At 46.6% G+C, this 23,785-nt stretch overlaps 1 pseudogene; it reads right to left on the reverse strand.

The window, feature by feature from the left end:
- LOC146871249 (HAUS augmin-like complex subunit 4) overlaps window positions 1-23,785 on the reverse strand; it is a 208,387-nt pseudogene that overhangs the window by 116,623 nt on the left and 67,979 nt on the right.

Raw genomic sequence — 23,785 nt, forward strand, 5'->3', positions numbered from 1 at the left:
ACGGCCGATGATGAAGCATGACACCAGGTGGTGTGTGAAGCCAGTCCTAAACTTTTTGTGAGATGCCTACACTCACGTACACATAACACACTAGAGCACTGTTTAGGTCATTCAACTGGGAGCGGCCCCATTTGTGTAGAACAATTTATGTTGGAGGCTGGCCGGCTCCCAACGCCCTTTTTTGCCTCTAGTTCCCTTCCCCAGCACAGTCTGGGGCTAGTGTGGTTCCATAATACTGTAGTGAGAACTGCCTCACCTAAGGCGGTGTCCTCTAAAATATCTAGAGAGATACTTCACTATCTGGCTGTACCACATCAAATGATTGCATTGTTGCTTTACCGGGTTGGAATGCATAAATTATGTTTCACATGATCCTTTATGTAAGGAAAAAAGAAAAACTCTGTAGTTCATCTTTTAACACAGCAGAACATTACTCCAGCTATCTAAAGTTCACACTAGCTTCTGGATTGCCAAAGGACTGATTTTAAGATCTGCATGCCTAGTTGAGCCTATGAGATGGAATCCTTCTTCCAGATGAAACGACTTTGTTACATTTGTCCCCATGAACATCTATTATGCCAGGTACCTTCTCTTAATTGATCCACAAGTGAAAAAGGGTTGTAGTGGTGACGAGAACTTGCAGTCCTGGTGTCTAACTATATTTTGATCTTAGAGTCCTACCTCACTTTTAACCGAACAGTTAAAATTAAAAACTAAAATCTATTTCACAAATAACTTCAACTGCCTTGTTAGTGATACAATCTTCACCAAGAAATCATAACTTGTTTTTGAGCACTGATACATAGTTGGAATGCAAGGCTTGTTTTTCAAATTACCTTTGAAACATAAATGCATTTCTCCATAAAGATGTCCTAAAGCACACTACTATGAAATCCAGGATTTAAAGGTCCCAATTCGTCCATCATTTACAGGCTTACTGGTAGTATCCCAGGGTTTTATTTCTACTGACTTTGCTTGGATAAGGTAAGTATGTGACTGCTTGAATGACATTGCCACCTTTGGCTGTTGCTTCAGTAAATAATTCATTATTTTCTTCAGGCTTTCTGGACTAGGGAGGTCCAACTTCCCCAGCAGTCCCTCTCTAGGACTGAAATAGGAAACAGTCAAGCCTTACTTTCAACTGGACTTATACATAGCAAACACTATTAAGCAATTAAACATACTAAACAGGAGTCTGCATAAAATTACAGCGCCACTGTAGAGAAACGTAGCTGGGCAACACAAAGATCAAGTAAGCCATACCATAGGCAGATTAAAAAATAGCATTCAATGGTCCTGAGGGAGATCATTGGCTCTGAACCCGCCTATTGGCTAAATACACCACTTCGGCAGTGGGCGCCAAGCCAAGTTCTCAGGACCCAGACAACATGGGAAGAATAAGATTTTTGGTCCATCCACATATACGGAGGACGAAATAAACTACCCAATGACGGTTCAGATTACGCTGAAGCCTGCAGCATTGCAATATGTACTGAACTGGCATTGTACAAGATGCGATCTTTCAAGACATGAAGAGAGCAAAGGAAACTCTATAAAACATCCCATAAAAGAAAAGGCTCAGTAATAGCAGGGTAGGAAACTGGGTTTTTGTTATAGTACACCCCGCTTTTGCCTTGTATTTATTGCAACTTTAAAGGAAGTGTACTGGGTTCCTGCTAACCAGGTCGCCAGTATCTGTTCTTTCCCTAACACTGTCCAATTGTTGGTAAATCCAACACTGGAATCAATGTGGGTTTATCAATATGAGAGGTTTGATACCAACCATCCCATTTTCAGTGAAGCAATCATGTAGCTGGGGAACTTGTTTTCACCAGTGGCAAGCACATGTTCTTAAATGGGTTCCCTGGTCACTTGTACTAGCAGCAGTGGAACTCACCCGCACAAGGGCACATCTTCTCATGCAGGTATGCTCTCCCATGTAATACTATGCACCCTGCTTTAGGGCAGTAAGGCCTGCTGTAGTAGTAATTTACAAGTACTGCATGCAGTGTTAGGGGTCCTGGGAAAGAGGGATGTGTGTCAGGTCGTGTTTTCACTCTTCTTTGCACAAAAACACGCAGCCTGCAGTAGCAGACCTGCATGAGTTTGGTGAGGGGCCCCTTAAGGTGGCACAATTTGTGCTGCAGCCTTTGGGGACCATCTTTAGTACCTCAGGCCCTAGATACCAGAGGGTACCATTTACTAAGGTCTTAAAGAGGGTGCTAAAAGTACTGTCAATTTGGAGAACAATTGTACAGTTTTAGGAAAGAGACCTGGCACTGGGGACCTGGTTAGCAGGTCCCCAGTGCACTTCCAGTCGAAATCACTTCATGTACCAGGCAAAATGTGGGGATGACCATGTAGGAGAGTAGGATCTGCTTCACATGTTTACCCCCACTTTTTGCTGGTGTTTCACTGTTTTTCGACGTTAGTCTGGCTGGGACTCTGCTATTCAGGGCCCCAGCCTAGTTGCGTCCTCTCTAAATTGATTGGATGTACTTTAGGTACACCACAGATTGGATCCTGAGGTACCCTTGTGAGTCCCTAGTATATGGTATACTATGTACCCAGTTCATAGGTACCCCAGAGGCCTACCAGGGGGTGAAGCATGTATTATGCCACCCCTGGAAAGCCACCCAAAATGACACCACAGGTCTGCTACTGCAGCCTGGGTAAGGTGGTGCATGCACCCCTTACTGAGGTATAGGTTCACTATACCTCACCTATCACTGCAAATAGTAACCCATCAGTCACCCCTATGGCAGGCCTTATCAATCCTGAAGGCAGGGTGCTTGGTTATATGTGAGAGGGCGCCCAGGCATGAGCTGAGCCCCTCTGCAGCCTTCGGAATCTTTTCTCCGAGGTTGTCAGTGGTGCAGCCTAACCATATACTCTTAAGTGCAGTATATCTTAAACGGTTAATGCTAACTTTGGACTGACTGCATGGTAACATGTTGTGTTTGGTGTCAAACACCTTGGAATCATATCCTCACATCAAGAACTGATGTGGGGGTATGATCCCACCCTTCTAGAGGGAGAGACATGGCAGTACTGGTATACCCGGTAGAAATCTAATAGAGCCCTGGCATCACAAAATAGATGCTACAGCCACAGACACGGGTCTGGCCTCCTGCTGCTGACCGAAACTCCAGCAGGGGAGGCCTGGACAATAGGTTTCCTGTCATAGGGAGGTGTAACCACAGGCTTATGTGTATTGGGGCTGGGTGGGAGCTCTCTCTGAGTGCTTTGAAGTCCTTCGCTGGGGGCAAATTTGGTGTCCCTGTGCATAGGCCAGCACAAACCGGTTCAGGGGCATCCAGCCCCTGCTCTAGCGCGAAAATGGGCAAAGGAAATGGGTGTAGCCAACTCTCTTTCCAAACCCTCCCATAGGTGGGTCCTTAGATCTAGTCCAACCCCTTCCTTAGGTACAAGTAAGTAACCTCTGTAACCAAAACTTTAGATATCCTAGACGAAACTCTGAAGCCGAATCCTGGAACTTCGACGCTCTACTAAAGACTAGAGGACTGATAAAATCTCCCTTGGGGTCAAGGAGTGACTCCCCTGCTTGGCAGGCACCAACAAAGCATTTTGCCGGTCTGTATTTCCGAACCTCCTGCCGGACTCCGAAGTATTTGCAGCCCAAGAAGAGGATTTCCAGACATTTGCAAAGCTGAGACCCGCAGCCCTCGTGAGTAGCATGGAACCGGAACTCCTGGTCACCGTGCACTTTTGCAAGTGCATTGACTTCTCGACGTCTCTTCAAGTCATGCTTGGGCTCACTTGTAGCCCCCACCTCGAGCACAGAATCCACCGAAGATTGTCGGCCTAGTCACCCCGAGTGACCCGTGGGCTGCCATTTTGTGTGTCGTTTTGAGGTCCCTTCGAGATCCCTGATCCGTCGACTGGTGGGTCCATGAGGGGGTAACTTTGATTTTCCTGGGGCTTCCCTGGTTGCTCCAGACATGCCCCGACTCCCTACCAAGTGGTGAGTCCCTCGGACCTTGCTGGTCTGCACCGAAGCATCTTTCTCCTTTCTGCGTGGGTTGCTTTGCCAAAGCTTGTTGTGTCCAATTCGGGCACCGACGCTGCAGCACTCGACATCCTTCGTGGGACAGCTCGAATCCAGCTCCTGGTCGTCCTCAGCGCCTCCTGGTCCTCGTGGCTGAAGAGTCAAGCTTCACCTTCTTCACCTGAAATCACCCGACATCGGTGGGCATCCACCTATCGCCTTCCTGGTCACTGGCAAGTGACCCAGACTCTGTCCCCTCTGCTTTCAGGTTTTTCTCGACTTCGATCCAGGCTTGGATCTCTTCGGACACTTCGCATCTTCCCGGATGCAGCACTTCTTTGCCAGGTCCCATTGAAATCGATGACGCGACCCGACACCATTTGACACCTATGCACCCGGCTTCCCTGGGTGAGGTAACTCGAGTACTCCGGTGCTCCCGTGAGTGTTGGCTCTAGAACTTCCTAAGTCCCAAGGGGTTTGGTCCTGACTCGTATCTAAGTGTCCCTAATCTTTAAAAATCTAACCGAGACTTTCCCCATAGAAGCTAACGGGAGCTCGCGGCTGTGTTCTCACACTGCACACGGCCCCCGTGGGTCCCTGTGTCACTACCTTGGGGTCCCATCGATTCTATAGGCTCTAGGCCTTGTGTCTAGTTAAGTCGTGGTTCTTATACCACTATTTTAGTATATGGTTTGGCTCACCCCTAGGGCCTGACGTGTATTTGTGCTATTTTACTGTGATATTTGAAGTGTAACTTATGTGTTTTGACCTCTAGCCTCATAAAGAGACTAGGAGGGTGTGTTTAGTAATAAATACATATATTTTATATATATATACCCGGTGTGGTTGTCTTTCATTTAGGCACTCAAGAGATTATAGACTGGTAAAACAAGCTGCTTTACATTCCTTCAAGACTTAGTCTGGAGGCTGCTCTCCACAGCTACCACTAGGATAGCTTTCAATAAAGGTTGTCTTTAACCTATAACCAATAAGGGGTTGTTTGGACTGGTACAGGGTGCCCACTATAATTAGTGGACAGCATATACCAGGTCAACTTCTCACAGACCATGTCAAAAAGAAGTACTTTCCTAGGATTTTTTCAGTTGTGCGGTTATGGGATACATTTTTTTAGCTTTAACCAGTAGCCACTTAGGTCTGAATCATATGGAGTTTCCAAATGCCTTTTTTAAGCTCTTGTATAAACAGATTTAAAACAGTCTATGCACAGTCAATGCAGAGTAAATCAACAACTCTGGGAAGTCTGATTCTGTGCGTCAGCTGGAGTAACATATGTAGCCTTCTAAGCACCATAAGTTAATATTTTGAACGGTTTGTCATTTACTGGCAGTAATGTGTACCCTCTCCTTCCCCCCAAATTACCTCACACCACGACACTGCACAATGAATTATCAGGGAAATTTCCTTTAAGCCGAAATGCAAGTTTATAAAAGACAGTCATTAGAAAAATTACATTTCTATAAACAAGATGAAAATGTAGTTGCCTGTAGCTACAGCTGTGCTGCATTGGTATTTTTCATAGATCCACATGCTTGAATCATCGCCCGACTTCAGGCTGGGAACCTCCTGTAGTCCATGTTAAACATATACAATTATAGATGGTTAACAGTGAATTACGGGGATATTTTTCACTGAGGGATGCTGGGTGAGGTCAAATAGACATGAGTGAATCTCAAGTTGTCTATAAGGTGAAAAACCAACCTGAGGTAAAGGTGGTCACTTTCCAAGTTGATGTAAGAAAAGGTGACCATCCCTCACACATTGTGAATATTGATGGTGTAGAACTTGATTTCAAGTTTGATTCCTGCTCACATTTAACTATGATTGGTGAGGATATTTTTTCAAAGCACTTTGAAAACAATGTTAAACTCCTTAGGAATGACCTTGCTCCTGTAGGTTATGGTGGGTTACCTATAAAGATGTCAGGGTACTTCATAGCTACAATAGAATTATGTGGAAGAATCATTGCAGGGAAAATATATGTAGCTAAGCATGGTGATTCTCTCATGGGTTGGCCTCATCAGCGTCTTCTTGGGGTGCGTTTGAACCCCAATGCATCTCCACAGGTTCAGGTGCAAGCGATTGAAGAGTCTACTTCTACATTTGTAGAATAGTTCCCTGACATATTTAGAGATTCTCTAGGGTGTCTTAAAGGGTATAAACATCGCATCAGGGTAAGAGATGGGGCGGACCCTGTAGTTGCTAAAGTAAGAAGGATTCCCCTAAATGAACAGGCGGGTGTGCAGAAGGAAATTGATAAGTTGATTGATGCAGGTATAATTGTCCCGGTGGAAGCAACAGAATGGCTTGCTCCCATAGTCGTAGCTAAGAAAGCCAGTGGGGAGCTTCGTCTATGCATTGACTTACGCGCTTTGAACAAAGAGGTCATTGTTGATAAATTTCCTCTACCTAACATAGACGAGATTGTTAGTACCTTGAGTGGAGCGAAGTACTTCTCTACCCTGGGTTTGGCGTAAGCCTATCATCAGATTGAGTTGGATAACTCTTCTCAGGATTTAACTGCCTTGTAACTCCCATGGGTATGTTTAAATCTCGGAGAATGCCTTTTGGTCTCATCTCGGCAGCCTCAGTGTTCCAACGTGTCATGTCACATATTCTTAAAGGGTTGGCTGGTGTAAATGCTATCAAGATCTGCTGATATTTGGTAACACCATTCGAGAGCATGATGTTCGTGTGTTTGCTGGTCTTACTCTTAGGAAGGATAAGTGCAAATTTGGTTTAGAAGAGGTAAATTATCTTGGACATCATATAACTGGTCTTGGTGTTTTTCCTAAGAAGGAGTAAGTAGATTCTATCTTGAACATTTCTGAACCAGTTAACAAGGAGGAACTTCTGTCCTTTCTAGGCATGGTAGAATTTTACAGTAAATTCATTCCTGATTTTGCTGGAAAGACTCACAATTTGAGGTTACTCACTGCAAAGAATGTTGTGTTTCAGTGGTCAACAGAGTGTGTGGAGGAATTTGTTGCAATCAAGGAGGAACTTTTCAAAGCTCCTGCGCTTCACGCGTTTGTGCCTGGTGATCCTACCTTCATTATGACGGATGCCAGTGAAAAAGGGCTAGGTGCGGTATTGCTTCAAAAGAAGAATGGGATGGATTCACTTATCGCTTGTGCCTCGAGATGTCTCAGGGGGTCAGAAAGGAACTACTCTGTTATAGAAAAGGAGTAATTGGCTATATTTTGGGCTCTAAGGAAATTCAAAAATTTAATTTGGGGAACAAAGGTCAATGTTTTATCTGATCATAAGCCTTTGAAGGAAGTCTTTTCAAAGAAAGGCCTCAACTCAATTTCCTCTAGAATAAAAAAGTGGATCATCTCTCTTCAAGAATCTGATTTTGAGGTAGATTACATTCCTGGCGTCATTAATAAATCTGCTGAATGTCTTTCGAGGTTAGTTGATCTCAATGGAGATTTGGACGAAGAGGTTACTTCTGATTTTGAGGTAGTAAATGTATGTGAGATCACGGATGGTGTTGTTACTCAGGATGATTGGAAAGTGGAGATTAATAAAGATGTTGAGGTAAAAAAAGTAATTGAAATGTTAGGTGAGAATAAACGGTTGGAGAAGCCATGGAGTTTAGTTTCTAATGAACTTTCAGTAGTGGATGGTTTGCTTGCTAGAGGGACAAAGTTGGTTCCACCACTAGGTCTTAGAAAGAAGTTACTCACGGTTGCTCATGTGGGCCATCCTGGCATTGTCAAAACTAAAGAATTGTTGAGATTGCAGTTTTGGTGGCCAGGCATGGATGTTGAGATTGAGAGGTTAGTTTGTGAATGTGCTGAATGCTGCGCTAGTGATAAAGTTTTGAAAACAAAACAGACTCCTATGGTTTGCAGAAAATTACCTGGTCATCCTTGGGATGAGATTTCAATTGACATTGTTGGACCTTTACATGGTGTGAGTGATACGCCCTATTTGATTGTGGTATTAGATCTGTACTCCAGGTGGGTAGAGGTGTGTGCTGCAAGAGAGGTGTCCACAGCTACGGTAATTAAGTTCTTACAGGATATATTTAAGAAAGAAAGCTTTCCCAATAGCTTACTTTCGGATAATGGTCCACAATTTTCTTCTAATGAGTTAAAAAAAGTTCTTGACAGTTGTGGTATTATTCACAAAAAATGTGCGATTTATCATCCAGAAACAAATGGTGCAATTGAAAGGCTCAACAAAACTCTTACAGAAAGTATCCAATTAGCGAGGGCTAATGGTCTAAATTGGAAGGAGTTACTTCAGGATAGAATCTCGTCTTATCGGGTTTCTCCTCACTCGACCACTGGAAGGTCGCCTTTTGAACTCTTTAAGGGGAGGTTTCCCAATACAAGGTTATGCCCTGGGTGGATGAAATTGAACAAGGGTCTTGTCAATAATCAGATAGGAGATTGGAGAGTTAAGGAGTTGGAGAAACAAGCTTTGAGGAAATGTTACTTTGATAAAAACAAATGTGCACAATATCAGGCGATAAAGGTGGGGGATCTAGTTAAAATAAAAGCTCCTGTTGGACGTCTGCCATGGTCAAAATACACTAATGTCAGAACAGTGGTTAAAATTTTTAATAATGCAGTCAAGACTAGTGATGGGAGGATTTGGAACAAGAGTCGGGTTGTTGTAGTGAGTCCTTCCTCTTCTTCAGACCAGTCTGATAGTAATGAGGTGGACTCATGTTTGAAGTTTACAAATTTCTCATCTGCTCCTCTCTCTGATATTCCTAGTGTCTCAGGTTGTGTTAGAGAGAGAAGTCAGAGAGTGCGCAGATGCCCTGCGTACATGAAAGACTATGTTTAAGTTGGTTTCAGATTTGTACAGACTATCTGGGTATGCATGATCAACGATCTATCGATGTTTATTATAGCACTTCATTGTATAGTGATATATATTTATATTGTTTCATTACACTTATGATGTATGTTTATTTATCTCTGTAAAACTTGTAGTGAACTTATTATTTGTTGTTGTTCAGAGGGAAGATGTGTAATGTGGTACATTTTCCTTCTGTAGTATCATTTCCTTCATCATTGCAATATAGAATAGACTATCTACAGTTTTCCATTCTTTTCTAGAATATGAGAACGTTTTGTGTGAGGAAATTCCGGATAAGACAGTTGTACTTGAACAATTGGTGGATGAGGTGAATAAACCTACCTGTGTCACCCATGCTGGTGTTCTTGGTCCTCCTTCCTTGAAGAACACCACACATGGCCTCCATTATGAATCATCGTCCCGAAGGTTTCAAATAAAAAAATATAAACGTACCCGCCATTTTGACCAACCCCCTACACCGGCCTTCCTCCTGCAGCTGTGCTTCCTGTTTTTAGTTGAAGCAGACAAGCAGCGCTGCGCAGACAGGCTCTCAAGGAGGCTTTAAGACATTACAACAGCGAGTAACCAGTTTAGTTATCGACTGGTGTTGTATCATAACAGTGGATTATGAGATTCAGACACGGAAGTAAACGATAGAGGCTCTCTATGAGAGTTATACACAACAAAACATTTTCCCAATACAGCAACTGACACGGAAAACAAATGACAACTGTTCACCCATTTCATTATGTAACCTGAAGCCTACCCAATCAAGTGGAGGGGCTCCAGGCTCAAACTCTCCTCAAAGGCTTTAATCACCAGATTTTCACAGTTTGTAACAACAACTAATGGCCTCACAAATAGATTCTGCAGCACTGAATCTTTCATAGACTCCCATCTGCAGATATCTAATAAGGGCGCTCCAACAAGCAGTGCAGCTCTTGCTAGCATGCCCTTCATAGACAGCCCTCCAACCTTATATCTCAAAGCACTGCCGTCTTTGACACAACAGTAAGATGAACCAGAGGTAATCCATCTGGATATGCTTTACTTCAACAAAGGACATGCTTTATTTGCATTTCTATGCGAGTCAAACAACTAGCCCATTTTGCAAACCCTTTCAAATTTCAAACTTAACGCCAAGAAAATGCAAGACTAGTTCAGCTGCTGTAGATGACTGTGGGAAAAGCGCCAGTGAATGAATTAGTTTGTTGATGTGAAAAGATGTCAGTACTTTCAGGATAAACTTTGGATTTGTCGACAAGGTTATCATCTTTTATTAAATTTAATGTATGGTGGTTTAATTGAAATGATGAAATTTCTCCAATTTCTGTTCCTTGATAACATCTGCAGGGATGCTTTAGGTATTAGTTCAAATAGTTTGCTGAAGAGTTGGCCTAAAACGGCATGGAATTCCCATACTGGTGGACTTTTGGCTAGAGGTTGATAAGTGCAGAACAGACCCCGCATGAATTCCTTTACTGCTCTTGTGGGAAATAAAGACGGTTATCATTGGAGCTCTCAAGTATCTTCAAGTAGCTGCCAACTGAACCATGATGGATGAACAACACAATACCAGATTAAGACAACAATGCAGATGCATGGCGAGAGGTTCTATAATATTCCTTGTAGCACAAATGCTAAATCTCCTTTTCAGGCAGTTTTAATTGTGGAAGTATCTCTGTCTGCTTGAAGAATCCTTCTTTAAGAAAGTGATATTTCCAAAGGCCCACACTCTAGCCAGAAGCAGCCAGGCAGTCATGCATAGAGACAACGGGTGGTGGTGCAGGATCCAAGTTCTTGGACAACAGAAAAAGATTCACTTTGATCTGAACAAGTGTCTGTCCCTGCTGTGAGCTAGAACTGTCTCGCCCAAGCAAGGGCTGTCAATATCGTTCTGTTTCCTTAATTTTTCAGAGGACCCCTGATATGGGAGGTATTGGGGGTGAAAAATGTAAACAAATTTCCCTAATCAGAAAACTGAAAACGCTTACCCATTCGAGTTGAGGTACCAGAAACTGCTTATGAAGTTTCAGCATTTGGAGTTGGTTGGTGCTGTAAACAGACCCAATGGGGTTTTGCGCCAGCATGAATATGAGATCTAACTGATTTGAATTGAACTCCCAGTCATGGCAGCCTACCTATCTTCTAAGGGCATTCACTGTCTCACTCTGTAAGCCCGGGACATGCTCAATTGTCAAGTTGATGTGGTATCGCAGGACACAATGCCACAATATCAGTGCTTCCTTGGACAACTGTTTGAATTTTGTTTCATCTTGTTTTTGATTTTTAATATAATGTAGTCATGCTGTCCATTCTACCTTGACATCTTTTTGTTGAAAGGGGGGAAGAAAAGCCTTCTCACCCCTCTCAAATCTAACATATTTATGTTTAGCTTTTGCAAAGAACAGAGCATAATCTACATGTCAAGAGGTTATTCAAGATCACTCCCTAACTATTCACTGTGGCGTCTCTTGTCAAATGAAGATAAGGCTTGACTTTGTAAAGATCCTGATCGAAATAGAAATTGTTTTTTTCTTCCCACCAAAGTAGGACATGTTTCACCCTTTCTGTGGCTTCAACATAATTGTCCCAGTTGCTATTTACCTGTGCCAACTGTTTGTCTAGTTCTTCTTGAAGACGTGTCATTCTTAGACGACAATGCGGTATGAGAGGAATACAGGATGCCTAAAAGGACTTTGTATTTTCTTACTGGTATGCAATCGTTTGAGGCTATCTCTTGTAGTAAGAGACTGAACTTCAGTCCTTTTTCTTTCGATGGGATAGCCTTTAAGCAGTCGGAACAAATGTTTGCACTCAAGAATTGTAGGTTTTGTTTTAATTGAAAGGTAGGCTGAATTGTTGCAGAAGATTCATTATTTGATTGATTGCGAAGTTTGGTGAGCAAGTCATCGAGATATAGCCATCATGGCCGCGCAGACGTATTATCGCTCGGCTCCACTCCAAGCCCCAGGGATATAGAGGATGCCCCGCGCAGAATGCGGCCCGGTCCGCGGTTTCAGAAGAAGTAAAGCAAGGGGCACCGAACGGATACTGTGACTGCACCGAGCACCCCATATATGCTGGTTTCACCGCCGGAATGACAACTCGGCTGTGAGATGCAGAGCGGCTATCAAGAGGGCGGCGGCCCCTGCCTGGTGACTGCAGACGGCTGGAGGCGGCACTCCTTTGGCAGCTAAACTCACCTGGAGTGGGCTACCCAGACGATAGTTCAGCCCTCCGCTGCCCGGGACCTGAGGGCGTCCCGTGCAGTAAGCACAGGAATTATGGCAGCAGCGACATGAGGAGATGCAGCCCCGGCATGGATGATAGAGGAGCATGCTGAAGCTCGCTGTGAATCAAGGTGGGGGCCCGCTTTTAGTCACAGGTAGAGCATTTGTCCATCTGTGTCTCCCCCAAAATGCATGCAGCACGACCAACTAAGCGGACCCCTCCTTGGCCGGAGTGAGAATTGACGGACCTTAAGATGGCGCCCATCAGGCTTCGCCAAGCGCCAGCGACCTTGGTTGGCACCGGGTTCTGAGAACAGCTGCCATACCGGTGAGCCTATGTAAAAGGGGAAGAGCAGGAGAAACTCACCGGGTGATTTAACTGATTGTCTTGATAGCAGGTGAGCCGTGAACACCGGAGATCGGGACTGCCTGATTCTAAGATGGCGGCTTCTTGGGACAGAGCCCCTAGAACGGTGATCTACTATGGCTACTAGCTGCTGATGAAAGGCCCGGGCCCCCGCATTTCCTGATGTTGCGGCATGCCTAGCCTTAATGAAGAGTGCACAGCTTTGACAGATTGGAGAGGCTCAGGTCATTGAGACTCAGTTCCTACCATATTCTGCCAGAAACAGCCTGCCTTGAAAGAGAGCCAGCCTGCCAAACATCTCCCCACCTCACTGTTTGATCGCACTGGAATACAGGAACTATTGAGGGAGGCATGGAACGCGCTGCAGCACGGTCTGAGCAACCAGCTGGACAGGCGCCACGGAGCAAGCACCGCTTGATGTTTGAATTACGCTCAGGGTTTCCCAGTAACACCGGGACTGGTGCGGCAGTTGGAGCTATGATGAGGCCCCCCGGGCGGAAACCATGAATATTGTACTTACCGTGGAGACTGAGCAACATGGGCGATGCCCGGTGGAGCTGTTTAGGCAGCTATAGAGGAGTTTGGCTCTGGTTCACCCCCTCGGCCGTCACCTTCCCAGCCGGACATTGGACATAGTTTTTCTTCGTCTCACCGTTGTGTTTCCTTCCCTCCACCGCCTCCTCGCTCCGTGATACTGTGGCTACCTCCCCTTCCTTGCTTATACGTTAATATCTCTTGTTACTTTGTAATCACTATTTTTCTCATTATGTTTATTCTTGGCTCCTGTAACTGATGTCATTTTGTAACCTGTAACTCGCTGATCCTCATGTAAAGCCACGGTGCCCGAGCAACTTTGGCTGATGCCCGGTGGAGCTGTCATATGCAGTTATAGACAGAGTTTGGCTCTGGTTCACCCCCTTGGCTGGCACCTACCCAGCTAGACATCAGACATGGTTTTCCTCACCTCACCGTTGTGTTTTTCCTACCTGCATTCCCTAACCCAGTGTACCATTCTCACCCTCTACCTCTTAACTCGCCATAAGACGTGTGTACGCGCTAATAATCTCACATTATTGTGTAATCTCATTTTATTTTCTCCTATGTCTAGACTTGTCTAAATAATTATGGAAACTGTAACTTACTGATCCTCATGTAAAGCGCTCCGATACCTCCGGGTCTAGCCAGCGCTATATAAACCTCTGCAAATAAAATAAATAAATATCCTTGTCCCTGGCAGGAGGCTACTCATACTAATTATATATATATAATTATTTTCTTTTATAAACAACCTGGGTGCTGACTTAAGGCCATATGAGTGGGCTTTGTATTGGCAGTGTTCAATGTCAACCAAAAATCACTCATACTTCTATTGTTTGGGATGGATCGGTAAATGTAAATATGCATTCTCTAAATCTATTGATGCCATGAAGTCTTCCTTGTTTATAGATTGCAAAACATCCCGAAGAGTTAGCATCCTTAAGGTTTGTTTTCTTTGTATATTTGTTTAGTTCCCTTAGATAAAGAATGGACCTCCTGTCCATATTCTTTTTCTGGAGGAGGAGCAAAAATCTGAAGTAGAACTCCCAGGTTCCTTTTTTTGGCCGTACTGGCTCTATTTAGTCTTTTAGCTATAATTTATTTCCTGTTTTAAGGCTTCTAAATGCTAATGCCATTCTTTTCTTGTAGGAGTTACTGATGACAATGATGCAAACTATTGTATGGCCATAAATCATTATATCTAACGCGAACGGGAAGTAGAGCTGCACGGCAAGCCAGGATTAGGAGCAAGCTTCGGGAGACACGAACGCGACACCGTACGAATACCAAATGTTACCGCTTCAGGAAATTGGATACTGCAAGGAGACCAGCGACTCGAGAGGGCAACCGCAAGCCAAGGGTGCAGCAAAACACGTGTACTGGGCCTGCTACTGGAAAATATATGCTTTAATCAGATTACTTGGTCTCCCCTCTTCCTGCTGCGGGTCTCTTCCCTCAGCCGGCCTCCTCCTCCTTTTCTTCCTCCCTCCCGGAGCTCCGCTCCCGATCGCAGTTCCCACCCATCCCAGGCCGACTGTGGAGAGCAGCGATCATCGCCACAGAAAGAGGACTGGCGGGCCGTGGTCCAGTGAACACCATTTTCTAATGCAACTCCTGGCATTTCTGCACAAGTACACGTTTTTTTAGAAAGTGTTATTTGTAAATATGTCTTTTGGCCAGATGTTTATCTTATTTTATAAACACGGCGTGCGATTACTAGGGTTTCACGGACTTTGCTGCTGCTGCCAGGGACTCCAGGTCCCACAAACCATCGCCAGCTAGGGAGGAGCCATTCTCGCGCTCAAAAGCGCGCCACTCCACCCGCGACGCAGGTTTTACGGACTTTGCTGCTGCTGCCAGGGACTCCGGGTCCCACAAACCATCGCCAGCTAGGGAGGAGCCAGTCTCGCGCTCAAAAGCGCGCCACGCCACCCGCGACGCGGGTTTCACGGACTTTGCTGCTGCTGCCAGGGACTCTAGGTCCCACAAACCATCGGCAGCTAGGGATGAGCCAGTTTCGTGCTCAAAAGCGCGCCACGCCACCCGCGACACAGGACGGGCGGCGCCAGGAAGGGGCAGGGAAGGGCCACCCCCTGAGCGGCTGTTCTTTCCCCTACTCTGCTGTTAAATGGAGGGGTAAGACTTTCTCTAAATCATATGCCCACAATAACTTGATGACTCTGATCCAAAAGCTAAGAACATTTGCATGTTCCTTCGCTTACATGGACTATTGCTGTGCCACTGTTTAAGCACCACCTTGGAGGGAAGGCTTTGTTGTAAACGAATTAGGTGCCGAACGGGGCGACACGTCTGTATAACTGTGTAGACAGGTGGTTTATACTTTGAATTTGAGCCCTATATGAACCCCTATGGGTGTTTAGTTACATCTGGGTAGTGGGGAAACGAGGTACATCTTGCAAAAGAGCGGTAACGATAACTGTTGGGAAAATAGGGAAAAAGGGCAGTTGTAAACAAAAATAAAACAGCAGGTAAGCCCCCAATCACTGCTATAGATAAAATGCTTCAGAGGGCTATCGGGGTGGTGTCTACAGAAATAGAGCGCACGGAAAGGAGGCTATCCCTTACTCCGGATATTTGCATACAAGAATCTGAGGCCACTCCGTCACCAACCACCACTCAAATATTGCAGCACAGTTCATTGTCACTCCCCCCCCCCTCTGGTTATTCCCCCACCATGACAACAGGGGCCCAAGATAGGCAGACACATAGTAGGGTGCCTTCGCCGCGGGTTGCTCGAACTAGGAAGCAACCACATAGGGCCAGTACGCTCACCAATATTTCAAATAAAGGGAAACGTAAAGCAGTACCTGATATAGGGCCAAAAAACAAAAAACAATGTGTGACTAACCAGGCTGATCTACTGGAATCATGCGAATCAGAACAGTTAAAGGGTAAAACTCAAATCGATAATCCAGCTGCAGAACACACAACGGGGGTAGACAATCTGATAGCGGATCTTTTAACTAAATTAAGAGCCACCATCCAAGAAGAAATAGCACCCTTAGTAGCCCGTCTAGATAGAATGGAGAGAGCTTGGGAGGGCTTAGGAGCTTTAGTACGAACTGACTCTGTGACTAGGAACGCACGGGGAGGGTCTGACACTGGAAGTCAAGACGCTACCCAGTGCTCAACTCATATACAAGGTGTGGGGGGGGCATATAATTGAGATACCTACAACCAGTGGTCTACAAAGGGAAGCGAGCACTAAAACTACAATAGTCACCCACGAGCTTAGTCATAGGAAGAGTACAATGGAAGCAAGTGGAGGGGTTAAGGCTAAGGCTTTGAGGAGGGAGGTTATTAGCAAACAAATTGCGCAACCGACCCAGGTTTCTCCTAGTGAGATTAAGGTGACTTCCCTCCCTAGTATAAATCTTCCCCCAGCCTGTGCCCCCTATGTAGCCATAATGACAGGCATCCCTTTAATTGCACACAATTCTAAGGAATCTCAGCTTGACCTTAGGAACAAATGCTTATTCTGGCTCGCTAGGTTCAAGTATTTTGAGTATGCCCGGGCGGGGGAGATAATCATGGTTCGCAGAGTAGGTTGATTGGGCGATGCCCGAAAAACTGAAGTAGGGAAGTGTGTTGTTATTAACTTCAACAACCCTCATACTGCAAGCAGACTGCTATCCACCCCCAATGCAGGTCATCACACACCCACAGGAATAAGCCTTCGCTCGCTGGATTACTTTTATCCCCAACTAAACTCGGATCAGAGAGACCATGTACTCTCGTCACTCCTCACTGCGGGCCCCGGTCCTCTTATGGAAGGGAAGGTGGAGTAACCCTTCCAGGCGCCCTCTGTATAATATTGCAGTAAGTAACAGATATGAAAATCTCGAGGAGGTTGACTGACTAGGGGTGGGCCATTTCATTGGCGACTCTCGAGAGAAAAAGCAACCCGATCGATCTATTGAAGAAGGCTGCATTGAGAGCGGTGCGAATGGAGTTAGCGGTCCAGTATTGGACCACTGGCATAGTACACAAACAATGGGTAGCAATCCGAGCGAGGAGGCTGCTTATATCTCTCTTGATACCCATGTGGGTTGTATTGATAGGGGTGGATTAAGTGTAGTACTTGTAAGACCGGATAAGGTCCATCAGGCTGTATATCCCTCCCCCCATTCTTCCTCCAGGGAGGCACCAACAGGGGCAGGATTGAGGAGCAGCGATCTACAAATTCTTTTGTGGAATTTAGCAGGGCTGAAAAATAAACTACCATGTCATGACTGGGGGTCTTTTGTGGGTAATCAAGACATTTGCCTATTCTAAGAAACCTGGGCTTGCGAAGAACACCATAGGGTAGGATTTGCCCCATTTAATATCTTGGCCACAAAGGGCAGGAGAGGACGCCCGTCTGGTGGACTCACGATCTGGGTGGGCACGCATCTTGGGTGCAAGGCAGAGCAGTTGATAACTCCTAACAACAACATTCAATGCGTCTTGCTGTAATTCCCCGATAAGATGAAAATTGCCTTAATTAAGGTCTATTCTAGACCTGTAATCAATAGAATCTGCCACCATAGATCAACTTGGCCACTATATTCCCATCTCGGATCCAGCAATTCTGTTGATTATAGGAGGTGACTTTAATTGTCAATTTGAACCTTTAACTGACAATTTCCAGGAAGATCCATCAGAAGAATACCTGTATTGGTCAATTCCTGAACCACAGATCACCCCAATTAAAACCTGGTCCCCTTTAGCCATACAAATCTACTCATTTACGCTGTCCCACTCATTGAGGGCATGCAATGGGAGGACCAAGGCTGACCTCCCTGGTAAATTTACATTCAATCACGATGGCCACCCCTCGTTAATGGATTACATTATGGTGGAAACAAGAACCTGGGAGAAAGTCCAAGATTTCTATGTACAACAGAGGCAGGACAGTGATCACAACGCCCTGATTGTAACATTGAAGCTGGGGAATCCGGGCGTATCTGCCATCCGTTCCAACCCGGCGACTAACACCGGTGATTTAGTAACCACTAATAACCGAAGGAAAGTTAGATGGAATCGCGTCCAGCAATCTCCCCCCAAACTGGTAAAGGTGTACCAGCTTGCAATACCTATAATAGAGAAAATGAGAGTGTTGGGACAGGTGGAGACATCTGTAGAGGACAGAGACAAAGCTAAAATAATCCATGAGGAGCTAGTAGTAAAGCTGGCAGAAGTATTCTACCCGGAAACATCTAAGAGGGAAATAGATCGACCTAAATGCTCATGGTATAATAGCAAATGTCGCAAAGCAAAAAAAGAGCTTGTAAATGTGGTGAAAGCCAAAGATAGGCCAAATATTAAGTTAGCCAGAAGTTAGCCAGCGTGAAGCGGCGCAAAACTATAAAGACAAACAATTATTGTTAGACCTGGCATCTTTTGGCGTGGTTACCCCTGACTTTTTTGCCTCTACCTCCTGTATGTTTGATGCTATGCTGGATGTCGTTTTTACTGGTATAGATGCTTTGGGCACTTTGCCACTGCTGATCAGTGTCAAAGTGCAAGTGCTCCCTAGGGAAATTGTGATGTAATTGGCTATACATGTTTGGCATATTTGTTCTACCTGCAAGGCCCTAGTAAAGTGCACTGAGAGTGCCAGGGCTGGTAGTACAAATGCTACTAGTGGGCTGCAGCACTGATTGCGCCACCCACAGGAGTAGCGCTAAAATGATGTCTTAGGCCTGCTTGCAGTGCCTATGTGCAGTCCAGGACTGCCATGTCGACCTGGCCAGTGCACCCACTGACCAGGCCTTATCCTTCCCTTTCTGTACATGTCAGGCATCCCTATGGTGGCCCTAGGTACCCCCCCTGGGCTGGGTGCAGTGTATCTGAAAAGTAGGGCATGTACTGAGGTGTGTAACATGACCTGGTAGTGAATTACAACCATTGTCGTGTTCACTGCTGAGAGGCTATCTTGCCCATAGGACAGAATGGGGGAGGCTGTTTACATGCCTATCTTCCCCTAAAGGCAAGGTAGAAAAAACAAGTTTGGTATCTGTGTGTTCAGAATTTAATTATACATCTTTTTAGAAAGATGGTTTTTAAATTCACTGTGTGAGAATAGCACTTTTTAGAAAGTAGCTATTCTCCTGTTTAACCTTCCTGTGTGCAGATTGGCTGACTGGTGTCATGTGATGGGCTAGGTGGCTCTAGGAGTCTGGATGAGTCAGCAGCAGGGTGACTAGGGAGATCTGCTCTAGATGGGTGGGAGGAGTAGCCCCTGGGTTTTGAATAGGGCTGCCTCTGCCAGCACAATGCCGGCTCCACCCCCTTCTGGCCAGGCTGAGGACTCTGCCTCTGCCAGCACAAAGGAGGCTCCACCTCCTGCTGGGCGTCCAACGACCCTGCCCCTCACTCTGAAAGGAACCAGGTGCTCCAGGGCAGAGCACACCCAGGAACCGGGTTGAGCAGGGGAATCCCCCCACTGAAACAAAGGGAGACAAAGTCTTGGAGGGGTATAAGAAGAGGACCCCAGACACCTAAACTTTAGATCACTGTGGAACTAAGAAGGAACCTCTGCCAAGGAGAAAGCTGGAAGGAACTGAAGAGGAGAAGACTGCCTGCTTGCTGTTTTGCTTTGCTGCCAAGGAGAGGGGAAGGACTCTGCTGTGTCCCCTTCTTTAAATTCTGATCTCCAAGGGCCTGAGGAGAGCTGGCTCCCTGTTAAGAAGTCCCAGGAACAAAAGGACTTCACCACCAGCTCCCCTGGAACTCTGCTGAGGGAGTTCTGACCTGCCTTGGAGTGCTTGCCTAGTCTTGGGGCCTCAGGAGGTCGTTTTGCTGTGTTTAGGAGCTGGAAAGCAGAAAGCGTGAACAAGAGTAACTGGTACCCAGCGCATCATCTGTTTGAGGGTCGCATCATCCGGTTGCGAGTCGCAAGATCGAGAGTGCAAGAAGAATTTCATCGCGGCATCATCGCAGCACCCGGAGTCCCCACATCGCCGAGTGCGTCGAGCATCGTCCCGGTGCGTGACGATTTCTGACACTGCGAAGGTCGTCGCAGAACCAGTTTGCGGGCCGCACCACTGCTGGTGCGTGAAAGTATCCAGTTGCTGCGTGCGTCGACGCAGAGTCCCGTCCCGTGGCGCATCGAGGGTTGCGGCGCCAGAAGTCAACGCTGCGCCGTGCATCGCGCACCATCGAAGAGCGTCACACCGTACCAGTGCGTGAAGCTTCCCCCTAAGAAAACTATAAAAAGAAAGCCAAAGTCATCGCATCCTCCCCCTACAGATCGGAGCTGGCGCATTCACCTCTGCTGCGTGACGCAGGGCTGCTGCAAAGCCTCCCCAAGGTCTCAGGAGTATCGCATCGCCTTTGCCATCTTCATTGTTATAGCTTTTGGGAACCTTAGCGCAACTACAGGTACTGTTGGGCACGAGAGTGTCGCATTTTGTGCATTGAGAGTCGCATTGTGCAGGACACTGATTTTTACATACTGGAGTACTTTCTACTAACTCTTGAACTATCTTTAAAGTAACCTTTTTAATTGTATGGTGGTTTTTCTGTAGTATTTGGTCTTGTGAAGTTTTTAGTAAAGATACCTTCTTTTTTTAAAACTGGAGTTTTCACTGTGTTGCTGTGAGTGTCTATGTACAAATACTTTACACATTGCCTTTGATAGCCTAGACTGCTCAGGCCAAGCTACCTAGAGGGTGAGCAGGGGTTATCTTAACAGTGTATCTCCCTTGCCCTGACTAGAAGCAAGGGTCCCTACTTGGACAGTGGTACCTACCCTGCCAACTAGAGACCCCCAGATCTAACATTGGTGGTCAGCGGTGAGGATTGAACTTGTATGTGTACTTGACCCACAGTAATTGGTGTACGTCACTAGGAGAGCAGACCATTACACAGCCACATACTGCTGTTTGTTGATTTTTGGTTCTATTTTTGAGGTAACTCTTGAATTATCATGGCTCCAAGTGAGAAAGCAGCCAGTGTAGAAGGAGAGCTAGAGTTCACCATTGAGGATTTGTATTCATACAAGGTGGAGGAGCTCAAGCGGTTCTGCAAGGATTTTGGTTGTCCCATAAAAAGCAACTTCAGAAAGGAAGAGTTGCAGAAGGTTCTGAAAACCTGGTGGGAGGCTAAAGAGGCTGAGGGAGCAGATGATAATAATGAAGGGAATGGGTTTGGGGCAAATGATTTGCCAGTGGGCAACCCCACCAGAGGAGCGGGGAGCCACCATTCCAGCAGGGGTCTCTCCCCAGCAGAGGAGTTACAAGAGAATCAAAGAATCAGAGAACATGAGCTGGAAGTAATGGAAATGGAAATGGCAAAGGAGGAGAAGAAGAATGCCCTTGATTTTGAGGAAAGAAAATTGCTTTTGGCTCATGAGTTGAGCATGAAGGAGCTGGAGATCAAAGCCAGAGAGGTGGAGACCGGCTCAAATGGTGGCAGCAAACAGCCAGTGAAAGGGGGTAAGGTATATATCCCCAAGGATGTGGTTCAGTGTTACAGAGTGAGTGATGATATCTATGGGTGGTTTTCTGCCTATGAGATTTCTTGTAAGATGCATAGAGTGCCTGAAGAAGATTGGGGTGCAGGTCTGTGGAAGCATTTTGAGGCCTCAGGGAGGAGTGCTCTAGAGCCCTTGGAAGCAGCCGGTAACCTGGCCTATGCCCATATGAAGGAGGCCTTATGCCTCATGTTTGGTTTAACCCCAGAACAGTACAGGGTACAGTTCAGGAACTCCAGGAGGGAGGGGTCCCAGACTTGGGTGGAATGTGTAAATCTGCTCTCACGTGCACTGGAAGGTTGGATAAAGGGCAGCAAGGTGAATGATTATAAGGCGTTGTTGAATTTGATCATTTGGGAGCACTTGAGTAGTATATGTGTTCCAGAGCTGCGTCAGCATCTTTTAGACCGCAAGCTTACTGATCCCCTTGAGCTTGCACAGGAGGCGGATCGCTGGGTCAGTACCAGGGTCCATAGGGGTTTTGTGGGTACCACAGCCAAAGGTGGGCAGGGTCCCCAGCAGAAGAGTGGGGGGGACAAGGGTAACCAAAAGGTGTTCGCCCAAGGGCCCCAAAACAGTTCCCAGGGTAACCAGTCCCAGCCCCCCAAGTCAAAACCCAAACTAACCTGGCCCCCTAAGGGCAGGTCGGATAACAGGGGTCCCATTAAGTGTTATCACTGTCAGGAATTGGGTCACAAATCCCCTGTGTGTCCCAAGAAATCCCAGGCACCCTCTGGTGCTCCAACATCGGGTATAGCTAGTGTAACTTTTGGTGGGAATTTAATTTCTAGGGATTTGGAGGGATTAGCAGTTATGTCCCTTGTCTCTTTAGGAGACACAGAGATGGTCCGGGAAACCCCTGTCCCTGATAACACTAAGAAGTAGAGGCAGTGTGTGACCATCAATGGGAAGAGGGTGGAGGCTCTCAGGGACACTGGAGCCAGTGTGACTTCGGTCAGGTGTCAGTGGGTCCCTGAGGAGCTAATCATTCCCGATGTACTTCACCCTGTGGTGTCAGCAGACAACTCTGTGCGCCTTTGCAAGGTGGCACATGTTCCCTTTGGGGGGGTAGGGGAGGGTGGGGGGGGGGTCAAAGGGCCTCTCAGAGTTGTTGTGAGTCGATCCATGCCAGTAGACTGTCTGCTAGGTAATGACCTGGAGAGTTCCCCATGGAAGGTGGTGGAACGCCAGGCTCCTTTGGAGATGTTGGGTTTGCCTGAGTGTGTCTGTGTGACCACTCGGTCCATGGCAGCCAGACAGGGTTGTGAAGCAGACCTGGAGCCTGAAACAGTGGCCCGGGTCCCTGCCAGAAAGAGGAAGGGCAAGGGGCGTGGTGCGTCCACCCCCGCTGTTCCCACGGTCCAGCAAGGAGCAGACCCTGAGGGGGATGCCCTGGAGCCTACAGGGGAACAGGTAGCTGAGCTGGGAGACATACCTGAGCTGACCCATTGGCAGCAAGAGGGTGGCCCCTCCACAGAGGAGTTCTGCTAGGCGCAGAAGACATGCCCTACTCTTGAAGGTCTGCGGCACCAGGCTGCAGACCAGGCAGCAGGTGCTGATCCAAAGAACTTCTTTCTCTACTGGGAGAATGACTTGTTGTACAGTGAGCCTAGGTTTGCTGAGCCCAGTGGATCACGTACCCTGGTGGTACCCGCAGGGTTCAGAGACTTCCTACTGGGTCTGGCTCACGACGTGCCTCTTGCAGGACATCTCGGACAGGACAGGACCCGACAAAGGCTTGCCACCCACTTTTACTGGCCCGGGATGAAGACGGACGTCGGTTCCTTTTGTAGATCATTCCAGACTTGCCAGGCAAGTGGCAAGGCTGGAGGGAAGTGCAAAGGCCCTCTCCAGCCTTTTCCTGTAGTGAGCACCCCTTTCGAGCGGGTGGGGATCGATATTGTGGGGCCACTGGACCCCAGGACAGCCTTGGGCAACAGGTTCATCCTTGTCCTGGTGGATCATGCCACCCGGTACCCGGAAGCTATCCCTCTCAGGACAACCACAGCCCCGGTGGTGGGCCGTGCGTTGATGGGGATCTTTTTCAGTGTGGGTTTCCCCAGAGAGGTGGTATCTGACCGGGGTACCAACTTCATCTCCAGGTATATGAAGTCTCTGTGGGAGGAGTGTGGGGTAACTTATAAGTACACCACTCCTTACCACCCTCAAGGAAATGGGTTGGTTGAAAGGTTCAACCGGACCCTGAAGGGCATGATCTTGGGGCTGACAGAGCCCATGAGACGGAAGTAGGACGTATTTTTGCCATGCCTATTATTTGCCTACAGGGAGGTACCACAAAAGTCTCTAGGGTTCAGTCCCTT

Source organism: Triturus cristatus, chromosome 1_1, assembly GCF_964204655.1.
Source record: "Triturus cristatus chromosome 1_1, aTriCri1.1, whole genome shotgun sequence".
NCBI lineage: Eukaryota > Metazoa > Chordata > Amphibia > Caudata > Salamandridae > Triturus > Triturus cristatus.